This window comes from Aptenodytes patagonicus, chromosome 2 (genome assembly GCF_965638725.1).
Source record: "Aptenodytes patagonicus chromosome 2, bAptPat1.pri.cur, whole genome shotgun sequence".
Taxonomy (NCBI): Eukaryota; Metazoa; Chordata; class Aves; order Sphenisciformes; family Spheniscidae; genus Aptenodytes; species Aptenodytes patagonicus.
In genome coordinates, this window is record NC_134950.1 from 34720751 (window position 1) to 34738323 (window position 17573).

Here is a 17573-nt window from a genome sequence, read left to right on the forward strand (position 1 = left end):
TATTATTATTATCATTTTATTTCAATTATTAAACTGTTTTTATCTCAACCCATGAGTTTTTCTCACTTGTGCTCTTCCAATTCTCTCCCCCATCCCACCGGGTGGGGGGGAGTGAGCGAGCGGCTGCGTGGTGCTCAGTTGCTGACTGAGGTTAAACCACGACAAACACAAAACACTTTTTTACTGAGAGGGTGGTCAAACACTGGAACAGGTTTCCCAGAGAGGTTGTGAAGTCTCCGTCTATAGAGATATTTAAAAACCAACTAGACATGTCCCTGGGCAACCTGCTCTACGTGACCCTGATTTAGCAGAGCGGTTGAATCAGATGATCTGTGGAGAGGTTGCTTCCAACCACAACCATTCTGTGATTCTGTGATTCGGTAATTACTAAACAACATCCAATAATCCACTGAAAGTGAGGTGAATTAAACATTCAAATTAAACATGATACCTTTAGAAAGTTGACATCTAAACTGAAACCAGTCAAATTTCCCAGCAAGATGGGATCATAGATGTCAGAGAGAAAAAAAATTCTCCAGAATCAATCAGTGGAGGACTGTCTCTTTATAGTTTGTTTTATAATCTTTACTCAACCGTTGCCTTATTGAACCTCTTTATTACTATCAACAGAACCAGTAAAATTCCAGATCTGATCTTTGATCAAGGGAGTAAGCCACTGAAGAGCTCACTGTTCTGTTCTGAATGGGCCATTAGGTTACTCAGTTAGGGACAAAAGTTTGTTCCAGTTGCCAGAAAATGGTCCAAACCACTGCCTCAGCATCTGGATCCATGGACAGCAGAGGAGCTCATAGTAGTTCAGGAGGCCCAAAGGATGCAGAAGAAAAACATTTCCTCGTATCTGTGTGTCCCTGAAGGGACACAAGAACAACTGTCATTGCTGGCTGCAGGATGGTACAGTAATCCTGGGCTGGGGGCTACAGCCCAGGACCACTACTGTGGTCACTAGAGATTTGCAACTGAAAAGATACTTCAGTAATAGGCTGAGGATACTAAAAGTAAAGCCTTGATATAATACAGGCATGTGCAACAGGCTAAAAAAGCTGAATCTACAGTGTCTAAAGAGTGGCGGTTTAAAAGTTTTATTCACTGGCCACTGTTAAAGGAGAGATTGGTTTTGCATGAAGGGATTTGGGACCACTTTCCATTTGCTCTCTTTCTTTCCCTTCTGGCTCTGTTTCCCTTGCTTTCCCCCTAGAGAACTAAAAGCAACAGCAGTAGGCATGGGAGTGCAGCTGACTGCATGGGGTCTGGGGACCAAAGGAGTAAGACTCCAACACTGAGCCACAACCAGAAGGTGTGAAAGTTAGGTCTCCTGCCTTTGTTATTCCTCTAGTGAGGGTGGAGGACTCAAAATATAGGAAGAAGAGCTGCTGATCCCAGCTGTCCTCCTCTTTCACCCAAAAGGGAGGGCAAGTCTCAGCTGCAGAGAGAATGGGAGCATTGGGATACCTCCTAAGGAAGTACCTTACATACACAACACAGACCAAGCTCACAACACTTTTTCCAGCAGTATGAGGCTTATAAGATTCATTTCTGTCCCTGCATTGTGAGGATTACTTCTTCCAAAGTTTTTCACTTCCACTGAATATGTGTGTTCTGGATATTTTATTTTTTTCTCCCTCTAACAGTCCTGCTTTATACTTCCGATTCCAGTTTTGATTCTCCTTCCAGTACTTCAAAATTTTACAGGTTAGGACTTATGTTTTAGGCTTGACTTTAGATGGCTTGATACTACTTACATGCAACTGCCAATCTGAGTTGTTTAGGGTTTTTTTTGTGTATGTAAACAATACTTCCAATGGACAGATATCCACTAGAATGCTATAGCACTCTCTCTGGAACATCAAATGCCGATATTAACTCCTCTACTTCCATCTGTATTTTGGATTAAGAACTTTATTCAAATTTTTTTCTATCCCTTTTCCCTGCTCCACCCGCAAACATTGTGCTTGTGTTTATGTACATATACCTATATCAAACGCTTGCCGTATTTTTTAACTATCAAACTGTTAAAAACAGAAAAAAACATACTTAATGTCTGTAATGGTAAGGGTTTAAACATTTCAAATATTAAATCTGTTATCAGTGGGACAAAAAAAAATTAGACACTAAACTCCTATTTCCTATTTTTCTTGCTTAACATGTATGATGTATTCTTTTTTCTCGATTCCTATGGTGCTTCAAAAAACTAGGTTCAATCTGGTTGAACTATGTTAACCTTAATGCTGATTTATCCAAAACCTTTACATAGTCCACAGAAGTTTATAAACTGCCAGTATTATAGATAGTACATGTGTATGTATTCGCATAAATGAAAAAAATTAAAAAGTATGTAGCGTCAATAAGCATAAGTCTCAAAGAGTCAGTATTTGGATTTCTTTAAAGTAAGCACCTTCTAAACATCATTTTCACTTCAAAGAGATGTTGAAAATGTTGTGTCAACAAGTTCTGTAATGAGATTACTTTTCTTTTCCAAATCCAAACACATCCAGAAAGTGGAAGAGAAGAACTATAGAAAAATCAATGAAAAAGCTAAATATTATTTTTTAACTTCACAAAATCATAAAATATAAGGCTTGATTCAAGCTTGACAAAAACAGCACAATTGACATCAATGAACTATTCAGATGAATGTAAGTTTCAAGGATGCAGCCCTTAGATGTAGAAAATACCTATTAGGTAACCAATCCATCTCCCTGTCACGGCTCTTGCATATTTTAGTGATTTATCTTGTCTAGTTTAAGTGTCTTAATTGATGATACATTCAAAGCTTCATTAGAAAGACCAAAGGAAAAAAGTTCAGGCTGAGTTTTGAGTAAGTGGTTTAGTTTAACAACGGAAACAGTTCCAGCAAAACTTAAGGAAATATTTCCATCCCTCTGTGTAAAATTTCATCAAGTCTCAGCTAAATCAGATTTAAAACAAAGAAGTTATCATGCTCTGAAAGGGGCATAACAGTACAGATACGTAAGAACTAGAAGACACACTGTAATAACATAATTCATAGTCACAGACTACTGTATTAGTTGGCAAAAAAACCCAACTTTGCATAGCCTGTCATAACAAAGAATTGCCAACTATTTATTTTAGTGTTCCTAATTGTTGTCAGAATATGACCTGGGTCTGTGACACAGAATTTTTCAAAGTCAGCCTGGGAAAAGGGGCGTACATTTATCAATGTTTTTATTTTATTCACCAATGCAGCAGCACTTGTGAAGGTCTGTTTTTATTTAATTCTCAAGATTTTGTTGTTAATGGAAAAGCTGTCTCATAAATTAGAGAAGTGCTCAATTACAGGCCTGACAAAGATTGATTTAGTTCTGTGCTTGGTCACTACTGGCAAGTGAGGGCCAGTAAAAACCCAGTCAGAACTAATGGTACATCACCTTAAAGGTAATCAGGGAATAAGCAGATTTAAGAAGAAAAAATTGTTATATAACAGCATAGATATTTGCTGGTTTTCTATTCTGTTCACGTTCTGTGAAGGCTTGGTCAGAAGACATCTGAAGTCACTCTGAACCTTTCCATTGACTTTAGTGTGTTTTGTCTCAGACACCAGTTCCAAAAACCCTGTTGCGTGGGGGCACAGAGCTGTGGTGCTCAAGGAACAGAGATACCTCTCTGGGAGGTATGGGTAGCTCGTGTCTTGCTGAAGAGTTACTTCTTGACTGGGATCTCATGTGCTGGTGGAAAAGAAGGGAAATAACTTTTAAAAGATACTTTACTGAGTGTGCATTGTCAATGATAAGTCCCGGTACTCTTTTACATTGCTTTTATAGCTGCAATTTCACCTTCAAATTCAGGGTGAATATTATTGACAGAGATCTAACACTCAAGTGTCAATGTTGATAATATTAATGTGAAGAGAAAGCAAAGTAATTTGAAGTAGTCATGCCTCATTGAAGGAGAACTAAACTACCTTACAACTACTAGAGCTGAGGAATGAAGAACAGGTAAGGATGAAAATCACATCAGGTGAGAAGTTAAGATGTGAAAAAAATGTCACCAAATATTAGTGAAATCCAGTGGAAGACAATATGTCTCCTTCTTTTCTGAGGCAGAGCAGGTGATATTTCTAATCCACTAATTCAAGTGTGAAGGTCTGGTTAGCGACTGTATGAGTCCCCAGTTCATGATAAACCATAAGATATGTATAGATATTGGTATAGGTTATATGACTCAATATGTTAGGAAATTATGTAATTAATGCTGCCCATACCAACATGATACAGCATTATGATACAGTCTTTGTTTCCATAATCATACACTATTTTTCTCATAGAACTGCTACCTGATTCAGATCAAATTAATGTATTTTAATTTATATATAAACTGGCTTTGACCAGGATCTCTTTTCTCATATGTTGCTGAAAATTGAAGGTGCATACAGAAGAGATGGGGAATGAAACTACTGAATTTAACCTCCCATCTAGCTTAGATGAACATAACCCTGAGAAACTGAGTTGTTGTGAAACCCTTTGCTCTACAGCCTGCTGTGTCATAAAGTTCTTATGTGACAGCAGGCAGGTAACTCAGACCAGTGTTTTCAAAGCTAATAATGTACTGTCTTTTCTTTGGGTACTTGATTTAAGAGTATCTATTTCACTCCATGTATGACCTGAAACCCCTGATTTCAGCAGAATTAAATGGATAGCATGGTTGGGCAGATGAAGAGCTAGCCAAAAAGCCCAAGTACTCTGAAACAATCAGATAGCTGCTGCCTGATGTTGCGCCTTTGAAAAGGATCAGCCCTTCTGATCCCTAAAATGCTGCTTCCTCACCTCAGAGAAGTCTTCTCTAATGCTTATGTTGCACTCAAATACAACAGTGATGAGAGATAAATAAAAGCCCAGCTTAATTAAGATATTAATCTCTTTCTGTCCAGATAAGAATGTGTATATGAGAAGAAGAGTTATGGGCTTGTGCCAAACAATGATCCTAAACTAACTTCTCATTGATTAAGTCCTGTTTAAGACAGGCAACGTTTGAGATAAAAAAAATAAAATAAAATTAGAACAGATGTTTTTAGCCATTTAAATTAGCTAGATTCACCCATTTGAAGTCTGCATAAAATTCACCTGTAGCTCTAACCTTGGAAGTCACCATTGCTGTTCATCCTCTCAGCCAGAGTTAAACAATTAATGGTTCTGTATTGTTAGAGGTGCATGGTTCATTTTGTAGAAGTAGTAATAAGTCTGTCAACCCCTTTCCCCACTGAAGTCAATATAGTTAGTCTTGATTTGCAATGATACAATGGAGAATACAAATTGGCTTTCTTACTGTAGCAACCAACTTCACTTTCAGTCTGAGTCTTCCTGCTGACAGTGTTAATATTTTGTGTCTCACAATGAATTAAAGAAAATTAAGCACAAATTGTGCAATGCAACTCGTGGAAGTAGTGAAAGCCTAATGTGCTGCAGTAAATGTAGAAAAAAAGACTTTCAAGGGTTTGCTTGCTACAGGAATTTGTATGATAGGTTGCTGATCTTCATGTTTTAGAAAGGTGGAAATTTTAACATTCACATGAGAACAAAGGGGTTTCCAGTAGGCAAGTGCAATTTCTAAAGCAAACTAATACTAAAAGAAAAATAGACCAACCTTTTTTTTTATGTAACATATTTATAAGGGAAGAGATATACAATTGCAGTGAAAGTACCTACTTGGCTAACTTCAATCAGTGGGCTACAGGAGAATCTGTAGCTTTGGTTCACTGACACTTGTTGACACAAAGGTGTCTCCAGCACAAAGCTCATTTTGTTTCAGCTTCTGAAGGAGAGGCAGAAATATTTGGATCTCACAACAGAAAATTTAGGTTATAAATCTAACTCCATTTATCAATGGATTTGCATGTGATTCAAATCTGAAAAAGTATTTTTGGATGGCTTGAAGCTGGTTTCTGTAGGCAGTATTCAGTCCTACTCATTGGCATTATGATTAAAAAAACAGACCTTCATTTGCTTAGTCTGCAGTGCAAAGAGTGAGAAAAGGTGTCAGTTCTTGAAACTTTTGAATTTCATAAAAATCATTATAAGGACCTGTTGATATTAACACCACTTTTTAACAGAATTTAAGCTCAATTTACAACTATTAATAGCTTTGCAGAGTCAATGCAAATTTAAGTACAAGGAAGTATCCTGGAGTTTTTAAGCCAAATCAAGCAGGTTTGTGTTTACTCGAATTTTTCTTTCTTGGCCCTAGTATTTCCAATTTGTCAAGATTAATAGAGATAAAAAGAATGTTGGCTGAATAGATTATAATATTATAGAGGTGATGAAAACTGGTCACTGAGGAATAAAACACACTCCTTTGCAGACGGTCTATACAAGGCTTATGTATAACTGAAGACTCAGTCATGTTCTCCCTACAGGTCAGCTGCACATAAGCATTCAATGATAGGTTCTGTGCAGAACAGAGATGAGACAAGCTCAGGACATTTCAGATCAGAACTGTCAAATGTGCTGATCTGCCGAATGGAGAAATCCTTTTCTCATACCTCCCTTAAAAAATCTTTTCTTTACTTTCAAGGTTTTATTTTCATGCTTCCTTTTTATCGCTACCAAGAAATAGCGCAATTATGATTTACTACCACAACCAACAAAAAAAAAATCATCATTACCACCTTTCTCCTCCCTGCATACATGAGGGAGCATAGAATTTTGGATAAAATAAATAAAGGCCAGATGGTCAGATAGAAACATCTGCTTGTGCTTAAAACAAACTGGCCATTCCCTACACCAAGCAAGAAATTGACTTTACATGCGGTAACTTCTACATTGTTTACTTAGATGTATCGCCTGCTAGTTTTCCGTCATAAGAAAACAAAAAGGCACAAAAAAAAGTCACCACTTTTCTCTTGTCACCAAAACCTGCTTTTTCTCTCAGTATCAAATACAACTTTCAAAGTCTGAAAGCAACAAATAACAACAATAACTGGCAAATTGGAAAAGCATGTGGTTTCGTTATTACACATGTTCTGTGAAATCACTCTCAAAAAAATCAAAGTTTTATATGGTAAATTAGTGTGTGGTTGTGTGGTTTTTAAGACTTCTGTAGCTTATAGATAGCATATGTACTTTATAATATGGTAGTTATTAAATAAACAGTAGGTATTCTCATGAATGGTAAAGGAATAGGCTTATAAAATCTGTGCAGTGTAAATTACCAATGCATAAATACAACTTAGTTTTGTATAGACTATTTAAAGGAATTGTATGACTGTTTTATAGGTTTAATTAAAAATACAGAGAGTTGAGTAAGAAACAAATACCAATGACATAGAGGAATTAAGGTAAGGAAGAAAAGATACGTTCTCAGCTGACACTTAAAACCAGATAGTGTGTGTGGAGGCATAAATATTGAAGATTATTCCAGATGCTTGCAGCTGTAGAGGGGGTTCTGGCCCCAATGGTAAAGAGACAGAAGTGGCCGGCATAAGGGACATAACAGGGACAGTATCCTGAAAATAAAGGTAGGCTCCAGATGCCTAGTGGACAGCAATGAAATCAGTCAAGCAGGGGATATGAGAGATGTTGCTGTGCGTTGCTGTGTGTAACATAAGAGCCGGGGACATTTCCAAGAGCAATAGGGTCTGGGATGCTACTCCGGGGAAGCCTGGGCTGGAGGAGGGCACCCCGCCAAGTGACATGTCAGGTTGGGAGTGCCAGACCAGACAGAGAGCAGAACCTGGCAAAGATAAGGAGAGCTGCAATGTGGTGAAAGAAGGATTTTCAGATCCTGGATCTGCGGCCATAGCAAAGGTTCACGTCAAGGTTAAAGCGATAGAGACAAATGGGAAGCACAAGCCTAGAAGAGACGTGAAGGAGACAGATTTATGTTTCATGGTGCTCATTCTGGTAAAGTCGGAAAACAAAAAAGCCTCCACTGCTGTCTTGACAAAATTAGATCAAAGTAGATAAGACAAAAACATTCATAGATTATTTCCACGTGTCAATGTAACAATAGTTATACTCTAATGAATTATAAGTCGCCAGTACCCAGGACAGAATAGTGACAACTGATTCGCTAAATTATGAATGCACATTTAATACGTCTCTGGTAGTAAAACTTAGTTCATCTTTTACTGCACAGTATTTCTTCCCTAAAGTTTAAGATTGAATATCTACAAGAGACATGGATATACTCATTTTACTATAACATTTATGTCATTGCATCCTATAATGACATGCAAATGGGAGCCAATACATACCTCTATCATACAGAATATTAGAGAGACGAAATGGATTTCTTATGAAAAATTGAATGGATTAAAATGTAGCTTGTTTTCCTGGAAAGGTAATTAAACCCAGACTGTTTTCCATAAAATGGAGTATTTGAAGAATTCACTTCATGGTTAAAATGTACAAAGATACACAGTGAATTCTTTCATATGACCATGACAATCAATGACAGAATGTAAATTTTTAACATAGGACATGAAACTTCAGCAGTGTAAAGAAAGCTCTATTAATCCTAAACTACCTTTTCTGCCTCTCTGTGGAATTTTTGTACAGAATCTTCCCTGATTCAGTCCTGAAAATTTACAGAAACACTATACTACACTTATGAACTTTAATAAACACTAGAAATTTGCATCACAACAATTGAAATTTACTTTTGGATTTGCTATGCCTCCTATTCGAACTATTGGCCGTATTGAAAATACAATAACAAGAATGACAATTAATACAGTGAACATACATTTTGGTAATGCCTACTTTAAAATATAGCTTTTATCCATTTAAAATATGCTAGTGTACAAATCAAGAGCATAACTGTTCACCTTTTTTTTTAGGTAGGAGCCTTTATTTAGACCCATAATCTAAAGTATCTTAAGTGAGTAGAATGAAAGAAAGCAAATTAATTCTAGTAATTCAAAGAGACAGAATAATATTTTTCTAAACAAAAAGACTTTAAGGATCACAAACTTTTTTTACATCCTTTTTTTGTCATTCATGTGGAACTTATTTCTCTTTTGATTGATGCCAGTCTACCTACTCAGTGCAATTATTTACAGACATGTTTCAATTAAATTCTAAAGCTTGGTCTAAATATTCTAAACATGATAATCAACATATTATAGATAGACAGTAACTGTAAGCAGAGTAGATCTTGAGGATGTGCCAAATTACCCTCCATTAGTTCAGTTATTGAACTAAAGATACCAGCTGTCTCATTTGCAGGCAGTTTTGGTATTTTGCCTTCTGTATTGGCTGCTATCTATTGGATATTTCATTCTGCATTTAAGGAATCATTATTCCCACCAGGCATCAGTCTATATTTTGTACATGACCCTTTAAAGTGATACTTAGCTGCTGCTGACAAGTCAAAGTGGATAGCTTGTATTTTGTTAATATTCTAAATCTCTTCTGATGCATAACTAAGTATCATATACCACAATTAATTAATTGCTTGTAATACACTTTCAGGTTTAATGCTGAGTGAAACAGAATGGTGGGAGTCAGCAAAAAGAGCTGGATAAGTATAAATTAACTTAAAACTTTGGTCATTCTTCATTAGCACTAAGCAGTTATGAATTGCAGTCAATAGCAAAACATGAGAGCTACCAACCAAGCTTTACATGCATGAAAGGAGAGCATGCTATCCTCATCAAGCTGACCCTTGGGGTTGTACTATGTCCAATGCGTTGAACTACTTTCACTAACATTTTATCACTTTTAATTGCACTTAAAATAATTAATTCAGTGAAACAACTATTTGAGAACATTTTACAGTATAATTGAGAACAGCATATGAAGTTTGCTGAATAAAAACTGAGCTATGATTCATACATTTTGTTCACTGAAATGAATTCTTATTTTACCAGTGTTAATCACTTTGGATTTTGCCCAGTTTATATAATCAGAGAATGCATAGGCATGCAAGAGCTTTTGTTTCAAAACAATAAGCTAACAAAGCCTTCACAAACTTTAAAGCCTATAAAACATGTTTACAAAATTATTCTACCTAATAGTGCAATCAAAATTACAAAATAATACAGTGTACATTCTTTAGGTTTAAGTTTCCTCTGACAACAGTTTATGCTGGAATGAATTCCACTTACATCAAAGGAATATTGAACAAGTGTGAGAGAAAAATGAGATCTTTTTATCTCATTTTAGTTTCTAATTGATCAATACGTCAAATTTCATGCCTACAAGGAAACTTTATTGTTTCTGTGACGCTTGTTCATTCTTTTGCAATAATATTTTGTGTCATCAGTTTGTGCATCCACCAAAATAGTGTCATTTGCTCTCATTATCTTTCAGAAACCATTGTAATTTAAATTGTGAAGGAAAAAATGCCTTATCATCTCAGATAAGAAAAACTAACTCAGTTAATGACAGCAAAAGTTCAGGATGAGTTGATATATTGGCCTGCATAACTAAGCACATTTGGTATGGGAACTCAGCAAGGATTTAGACAGTTTTGATCTTCTCATTTGTCCCTTAATATACTTATTCCTAGAAAATCTGCATTAGGTAGTTCCAGGAAAATGCCTTGCTTTCTGATCTATATCACCAACATTCCCTGAGATGAATTTTCATACTCTCTGAATCTCCACAAGATACTTTTTCATGTTACTCAAGAAATTTTCTTCAATCTTGAGGTCTGAAAGGCATTTTTTCTCCTAATTTTCATTATTCTAATTTCACACTTTTTGTTATGTTAACATATTGTTTTTTTCCTTTCCTTTAACCCCTCCAGATTTTTATCTTTCACTGGTAAGTTACTGATTCATTTTATACCTGATTGTCTGCTCTCCTCTCAGCATCCTGCCTCAACCCACAGGTTTTTTATTTTATAATGCACTATATTTACTTTATCTCACTTTAGTGACTTCCTGCATTGCATGTTTACATGCCTGGTAGAAACTGTGGTGCATTACCTGAAACTATGGCATTGTTCAAGATTCCCTAACTTTGAGCTAATTTCTCTAAAAATAATCCCCCAAAGGATTTACTTCCTTGCAATCCTTGAGCTGATTATGTGAAATCCAAATAAGGATGGGAACGTGAGACAGTGCACTGGTTTTGTCTGGGATGGAGTTAATTTTCTTCGTGGCAGCCCATATGGTGCTGTTTTAAATTGGTGACCAAAGCAGTGTTGATATCACAAGGATGTTTTAGCTATTGCTGAACAGTACTTACATAGCATCAAGGTCTCCTCTGTTTTTTTCATGCTGCCCTACCAGATAGTAGGCTGGGGGTGCACAAGAAGTTGGGAGGGGGCACAGCTGGGACAGCTGACCCCAACTGACCAAAGGGATATCCCACACCATATGGGATACCATCATTCTCAGCAATAAAACCCTGGGGGAAGAAGGACAAAAGGGGGATGTTCGGAGCTATGGCATCTGTCTTCCCAAGTAACCAGTACACGTGATGAAGCTCTGCTTTCAGGAAATGGCTAAACATCTGCCTGCTGATGGGAAGTAGTGGATGAATTCCTGATTTTGCTTTACTTGCATGCACAGATTTGTTTCACCTATTAACCTGTCTTTATCTCAACCCATGAGTTTTCTTGCTTTTACCCCTCCAATTCTCTCCCCCATCCCACTGAGGGAGAGTGAGTGGCTGTGTGGGGTTAGCTGTCTACCGGGGCTAACTTATAACAGGCAGTTATGTTAAATGAGAGTTAAAGGAGAGGCAGTTCACCAACTCTAGCTCCTTCATTAATATGCTCATAAGGTAATATTTGTTAGTTATTGCCCAATTTATTGTGGACATGGATTTTCTATGTGAATTGTAAAGTACAACTAATATTTAAAAGTTTTTACGACTTCTTTGAAAATATATTTTAAGCTATAGACAAAATGAAGGTTTAAGAGAGAGGCTGAGAACCTGTGGGAACTTGGAATCAAGAATCATGGGTTGCTTCTTGCTGACCAGCAGACTACGGAGGAGGAACATGACCTGCTAAGGCGGTGATGTTAAAGTATGTCACACTGTGCTCCTCTTCAGTCTCCAGGAAGAGATATCAGAAAGATTATGAAATTAGAAGAGACCAACACGTTGACACTTGGGTGCTTAAAGGCATTTCCTGAATCTACTATTAGCAATTTAGTAAGCTATCCTTAGTCAGTAAATAACTTAGGAATTTTGAAGTTGCTGAGCTATGTCTTTGGAATCAACACCCCAAAATTTGGTCATAAGCAGGTGTGTCATGGTAGCTATTCACATTTGAAAATTGGCACTTAGAAGGAAAGAGCAAACTCGTGAGCAATATTGGAAAATTAGTAATCAGAAATTCAGAAAACACCTCCATAGTGTGTCTTTCACATTAGTGTTTCAATCACTTTAGTAACATTTCTAGTTAAGTGACAAAATAAGAAAGAACAAAGGACCAGTCCAAAACACTGCAGAGATTGGTTGCCTGTACAATCAGTATACAAGCTTACAAGAGACCTAAATAAAGAGTCATGTCCATTTATACACAGTAGTTCCACTGATTCTGAGTAAGTTTGGTGAAAGTCTACATAAAACAGAATTTAAGGCAGGGAAATAAAAAAAAAAGATAGATGTAGTCTCAAAGGAAAAACTAATACATTTCAGTCCTTTATGAGAGATCAGTGGTGTTAAATTATTAATATGATGATAGGTTGAGGAGCATTTGTTTCTGCCTGTGGTCCCTGGTCCAATGGCCCCTGATCCAATGGCAGTCTTTCAGTTTACTTCACTTGCCTTTAGATTTGCTTTGTCCACTATAGCTGCATCATTCACAATAGTCTCCAATGGAACAATAAAGTAATTTCTCACAATGCACTTTAGATTAAGGCTCAAGTCTATTTCCACTACAGTGAGCAAGTGTTAGATGCACAGTTCCTATTAACAGTAGAGAGAAATCTGTGCCTAATTCCCACATGCATCCTTAAGTGCTTGCCTGTTTACTGTGGTTTTAAACTCAGCCATTTCTTGAAACAGGTGAACAAATAAAAATAAACCAAACACAAAACAACCTCCTAAATGTTATTTTTTCCCTATCATCAAGCATAAAAATTATACCAAGCAACATTGCCCAGGCTTTATACAAACTGACATTGTTTTCTGGAATAAGAACTATATTTTTCCACATTTCATGTTTTAAAAAGTGCAAAAATAAGGATTCTATTGAAGGTAAAATTATCTGTCAATGATGCAACTCTTTCTTCACATTTTTTCTGAGCAATAGAGAAGTGATAAAACCTTTTATGGTTATTTAACTATTTACCACATTTTTTAAGTTAACTGCAGAATGCACTACTCTCCATGCTCATCTTTCTTGGAAAATTTTCTAGATGGACACTAATCCTCCCATGGTAGTTTTTGAAAAGTATAAACCAAAGTAATCCAATATCCTGATCTATTGAACCTTCCATAAACTCAAGAACCAAGCTACACAGAATTTAACAAAATGCTCGTGTCCATTCAGCAAAACACTTCCACGTAAGTCTAGTTTGAAAACAACGGCTATATCCATCCTGTCTGAAAGAATGGTCTTTAAGCAGTTGCATATTGCCAAAAACATGAAAAGCTTTTCCTCTACTTGCATCTTTCCTATTTGTTTCCCATGTGTGGGCATTCCTGCATGCACAGATAGTCAGGACCACTGTCTTTGCTACTTACTGGAGGCAGGTAGGGGGATGAGTATCATTTGGAGGACATCTGAACGTGCCTATGCTGGTAAACTGAACAGGGTCAGGCCATGGATGCAAGCAGTGGTAAATGAATGTCCATACTGTTTAATGCTGGGATGCTCCCTGGAATGATTTTGTTCTGCTCCAAGTAGCTCTGTCCCAGGTATTGCCCAGCCATGGTTTAGCTGGTTGTGATATGTCAGTAATTGTTCCCAATAGGCAGTACTGATAAGTCCAGCAGGCTTGCAGAGGGGAAGAGCGTTTGGCCATTCATGTGGTGATTATGTCTTGATCTATTTTATTGACAAGTATAGATGGCATCGTCAGAACCATGCAGACAGTAGAGGCAGAGCAGTAAGGCCTTAAAAATCCTGAAAGCCCCTTGCTTAGAGAGATCCATGCTAATAAACATGGTCATCCAGGAATTAATAATAGAGTGGTCATAATAAACATAAGAAATGCTTATAAAAAAACACCAAATGTGGACATAATAGTCTCTTTGAAAGGAGAAGATTCCAGTCTGAACTGGAATTTTTTAAATTTTGTTTTAAATAATAGGTCTCACAGTAATTGCACAAGTGCAGGAGCCTTCTACAGTTACAGCTACTGTCTTTGCAGCTGTTATCCTCTGCTTTCAACTGCTATTGCTTTGTTTGGGGTGGGGTGACTTTTTCAATTAATTCTTTCAACAGATGTTTTCTAAGCTTGGACTGTCTTCCCTCCGCCTTCTTTCACATGTCTTCTTCTGCTTCCAAGCACTTCTGGGGCTACATGAACCTGACTTAAGCTGTCTGCCTGTCCTGCTGGTGCCATTTGCCATTTCCTTTTCAAAGGGCTATTGCTATAACAGCTCTATTCTAGGCAGGGAGTGGGAAACCTTTGAAACTGATGCAGCTTCATTGCACAGTCTATCAGAAGGAAGCAACATTAAAGGAAAATCACTTCATACCTGTTTAACTGCTATAGGATCTAGCAAATTTTAAACAAATGAGAAGTAGATATATATTTTTAAATGCTTATTACCTGGCTGCAGAACCACATTGATTTCAAAGGCATTTTCTCCCTGCACAGAATAGAGGGGCAGCAAAAATTGTTCTTTGAAGAGAAAATGCCACCATCAGGAAAAGAAGACAGCTCAGGCAGCTCAAAGAGTCCCAAAAGTGTTAGGGAGCCACAGAGGACATCTAAAGGGGAAAGTCCAGGTTGTGAGCAGCCTGAGGAATTAGTTTAAAAGAACCCCTTTTCCCCACAGAAATCCTTCAGATGAAGCAGCAGCTGTTGGATTCTTTCACGGCTAACATAGAGGGATCAAGCTCAAACAGCTCTGAAAGTCCTGCAAAACAGCAGAGGATAACTAAAAGGTCTAAGTAAAGAGCAGGTCGTACATTAAGGCATTTTCCTCTCCTGACATGTAAAGTGAAGAGGGGGAAGGAGAGCAGAAAAATGAATAATAAGTCATATGTAAGATTTGAGTTTGAACAACCACATTCTTTCTAACTACATGTAGCTTGCAGCTTTAATTAGATATAGTGTTTTTCTTTTGCTATTAAAAAGCTGCCACTTTTCACTTCAGAGGTGACTACATTTCAGTGAAGGTGAAGGATAAGGTATTTGCACTTTGTTGTGTAATGCCCCCAAGCACCATATAAAGAAAATGACTACTGTACATGCTTTGTAGCTTGTAAAGTCCTTTGAAACAAAAGGTGGACTATAAACATAATATAAAAAGAACTACTGATGAAGAACTATATAGTCTTGATAAGTATGTGTTTATTGGAAGGTAATTAAAAGGATTCATCAGATCAGGGCAAAGCTTTTATCCCAAGAATTTTATAATCATATTAAGGCCATTAGTTTGTGAGGTATTTGGATGATTAAAGATCGAGAAATACTAATAAAAATAAAGACTTTGTTTCTCCATTAATACTATGCAAAAAGTGTATGAACAAAGATAATGGCAAGAAAGAAGTTTCTTTGTCAATATAACCTTTTTAATTTAAAAAAAAATTAATTGAAGGATATATCTCAGCATGAAAACAAGGAGTATTTGGCTATAACTGGTCTTTGAAATGCATTGTCTAGAGCCATATTGACACTGTGCCTATACAGAAGGTACTCAGGGGGCAGATAGCTGGTGTTATGGTGAGGTCTGTTAGAAGGACTTGCATGTACGTCCATCTAGACAGCTTCTTTATTAGTGTGAATGCATAGATGAGAACACTTTTTGATAGCCCTACATGCAGATTCTGTCAGTTACATTTACCTGTTCATAGCCCTACCTACAGCATCAGCCAACCCTCTTCTGAACACATAGTCTTACAATTCAAATCCTTCTTTCCTGTCAGTTGCTAAATCCCTAGAAACCATCAGAAACTAGAAGGAAGAATGGCTTATAAGTGGAGGTTTAGACAAACAAGTTACAAGTAAACCTTTTCTTCACTTAAAGCACTTGCCTATTTATTCCTTCCAACTCTACATGACCCCAAGAAATACTCCTTACAAAACACCATCTACTTAGAGGAGGATCACTGACTGATGAATCACGCCTGAGGGCCAATCTTCCCTTCCCCATTTGAATCAGCCTCCCATTCGCCAGCTCTATCCCCCTGGTATTTCAAACCATGAGACATCAGCGACAGTAAGTATGAATTGAGTTCCATGTGACAGCTTGAAAGGATCAAGCATGAAGATGTTTGTTTGTTAGATCCCTGAATTTTCTTAAGTAAAATGCCCCCTAATCAAAGCAAGATAATTGCTCTCAGTAATTTTTCCAAGGTATCCTTATGGAGCTTGCTATTCAATGAGAAATACTCTGAGTTTAGATCGCTAGTCATACAACTTAACTGCAGACACAAGGTGATGAACTGCCAATAGCCTCTTCTAGTCCATACACAAAAATGACATACGCTCAAAATTTAAGATGTAGAGTATGGTTTCAGATTTGAAGACATGAGATTGAGGTATTTCAAGGCCTGTTTTTCAAGGCACACTAGTCTCTGGATTCAAGCTAAACTCTGATACTACTTTAGGTGAACTATATCCTTCCCAAAGTTGGAGTGTAAACAGAATCACGTTTCTGATGTAGAAAATGACCAAAATCATTTCAACAGCTGAATGAAAGAAAATCAGCAATGCTTACTCTGAGTCAGAGTATCGAGTAAATTTAAATAGAACTGAGAGAACTTTGGCTGTAGGAAGTGTAGGAACTTAAATAAAGCAAGCAATTGATTTTCTCACTTGCTGGAAAATACAATCCATTTGACTGAATCTTTTGTGGTGTTAGAATGCCAGAAAATATATAGCCCAGACTTAAGATCCCTCCACCATCCACAGGAGGAAGTGGAGAAAATTGAATGAGGTGATGTATCTGACCCAAGAAAGTCTAGAAATAGTAATGTGGTTACTGTGTCCCACACTGAAAGACCCTCAAGATTTTAACCAAAATTATCTCATCCATTCTAGAGTCAGGAGATTCAGAGTTGCCACATACCAGCCTCTCCATGACTGGCTGACTTCAGACATAGGAGGAACTGGAAACTGGAATATATGTCAACTTCTCTGACTAGGACAAAACAAGGAGGAAGACCCATGGGTTTTTTTGACTTCTATGAAAAAAATGTCACTCTTGGCATACCCCCATTTCCTGAATGTATCTTTTAAGACATCATCCCATACTCTGTTTTCTCAAAATGTCTGAACTTATTGTTAGTATGTTTTGTGCTATAGGCAGTTATACTGTGAGAAAGTGTTTCAACGCAGTCTGTCAATAGACTGACTATGTCCTTGTAATGTGGATGAGTTTTCATTCCATCTTGAGTTTGATACAGAATATGTTGATGGTATCGTCTGTTGTTATCTGCATATGATGACCCTGATGCAAACATAAAATATTGACTTGTGGATTTGTGTGTAAGGGAGGGCAATGGTTGTCTTTTACCTT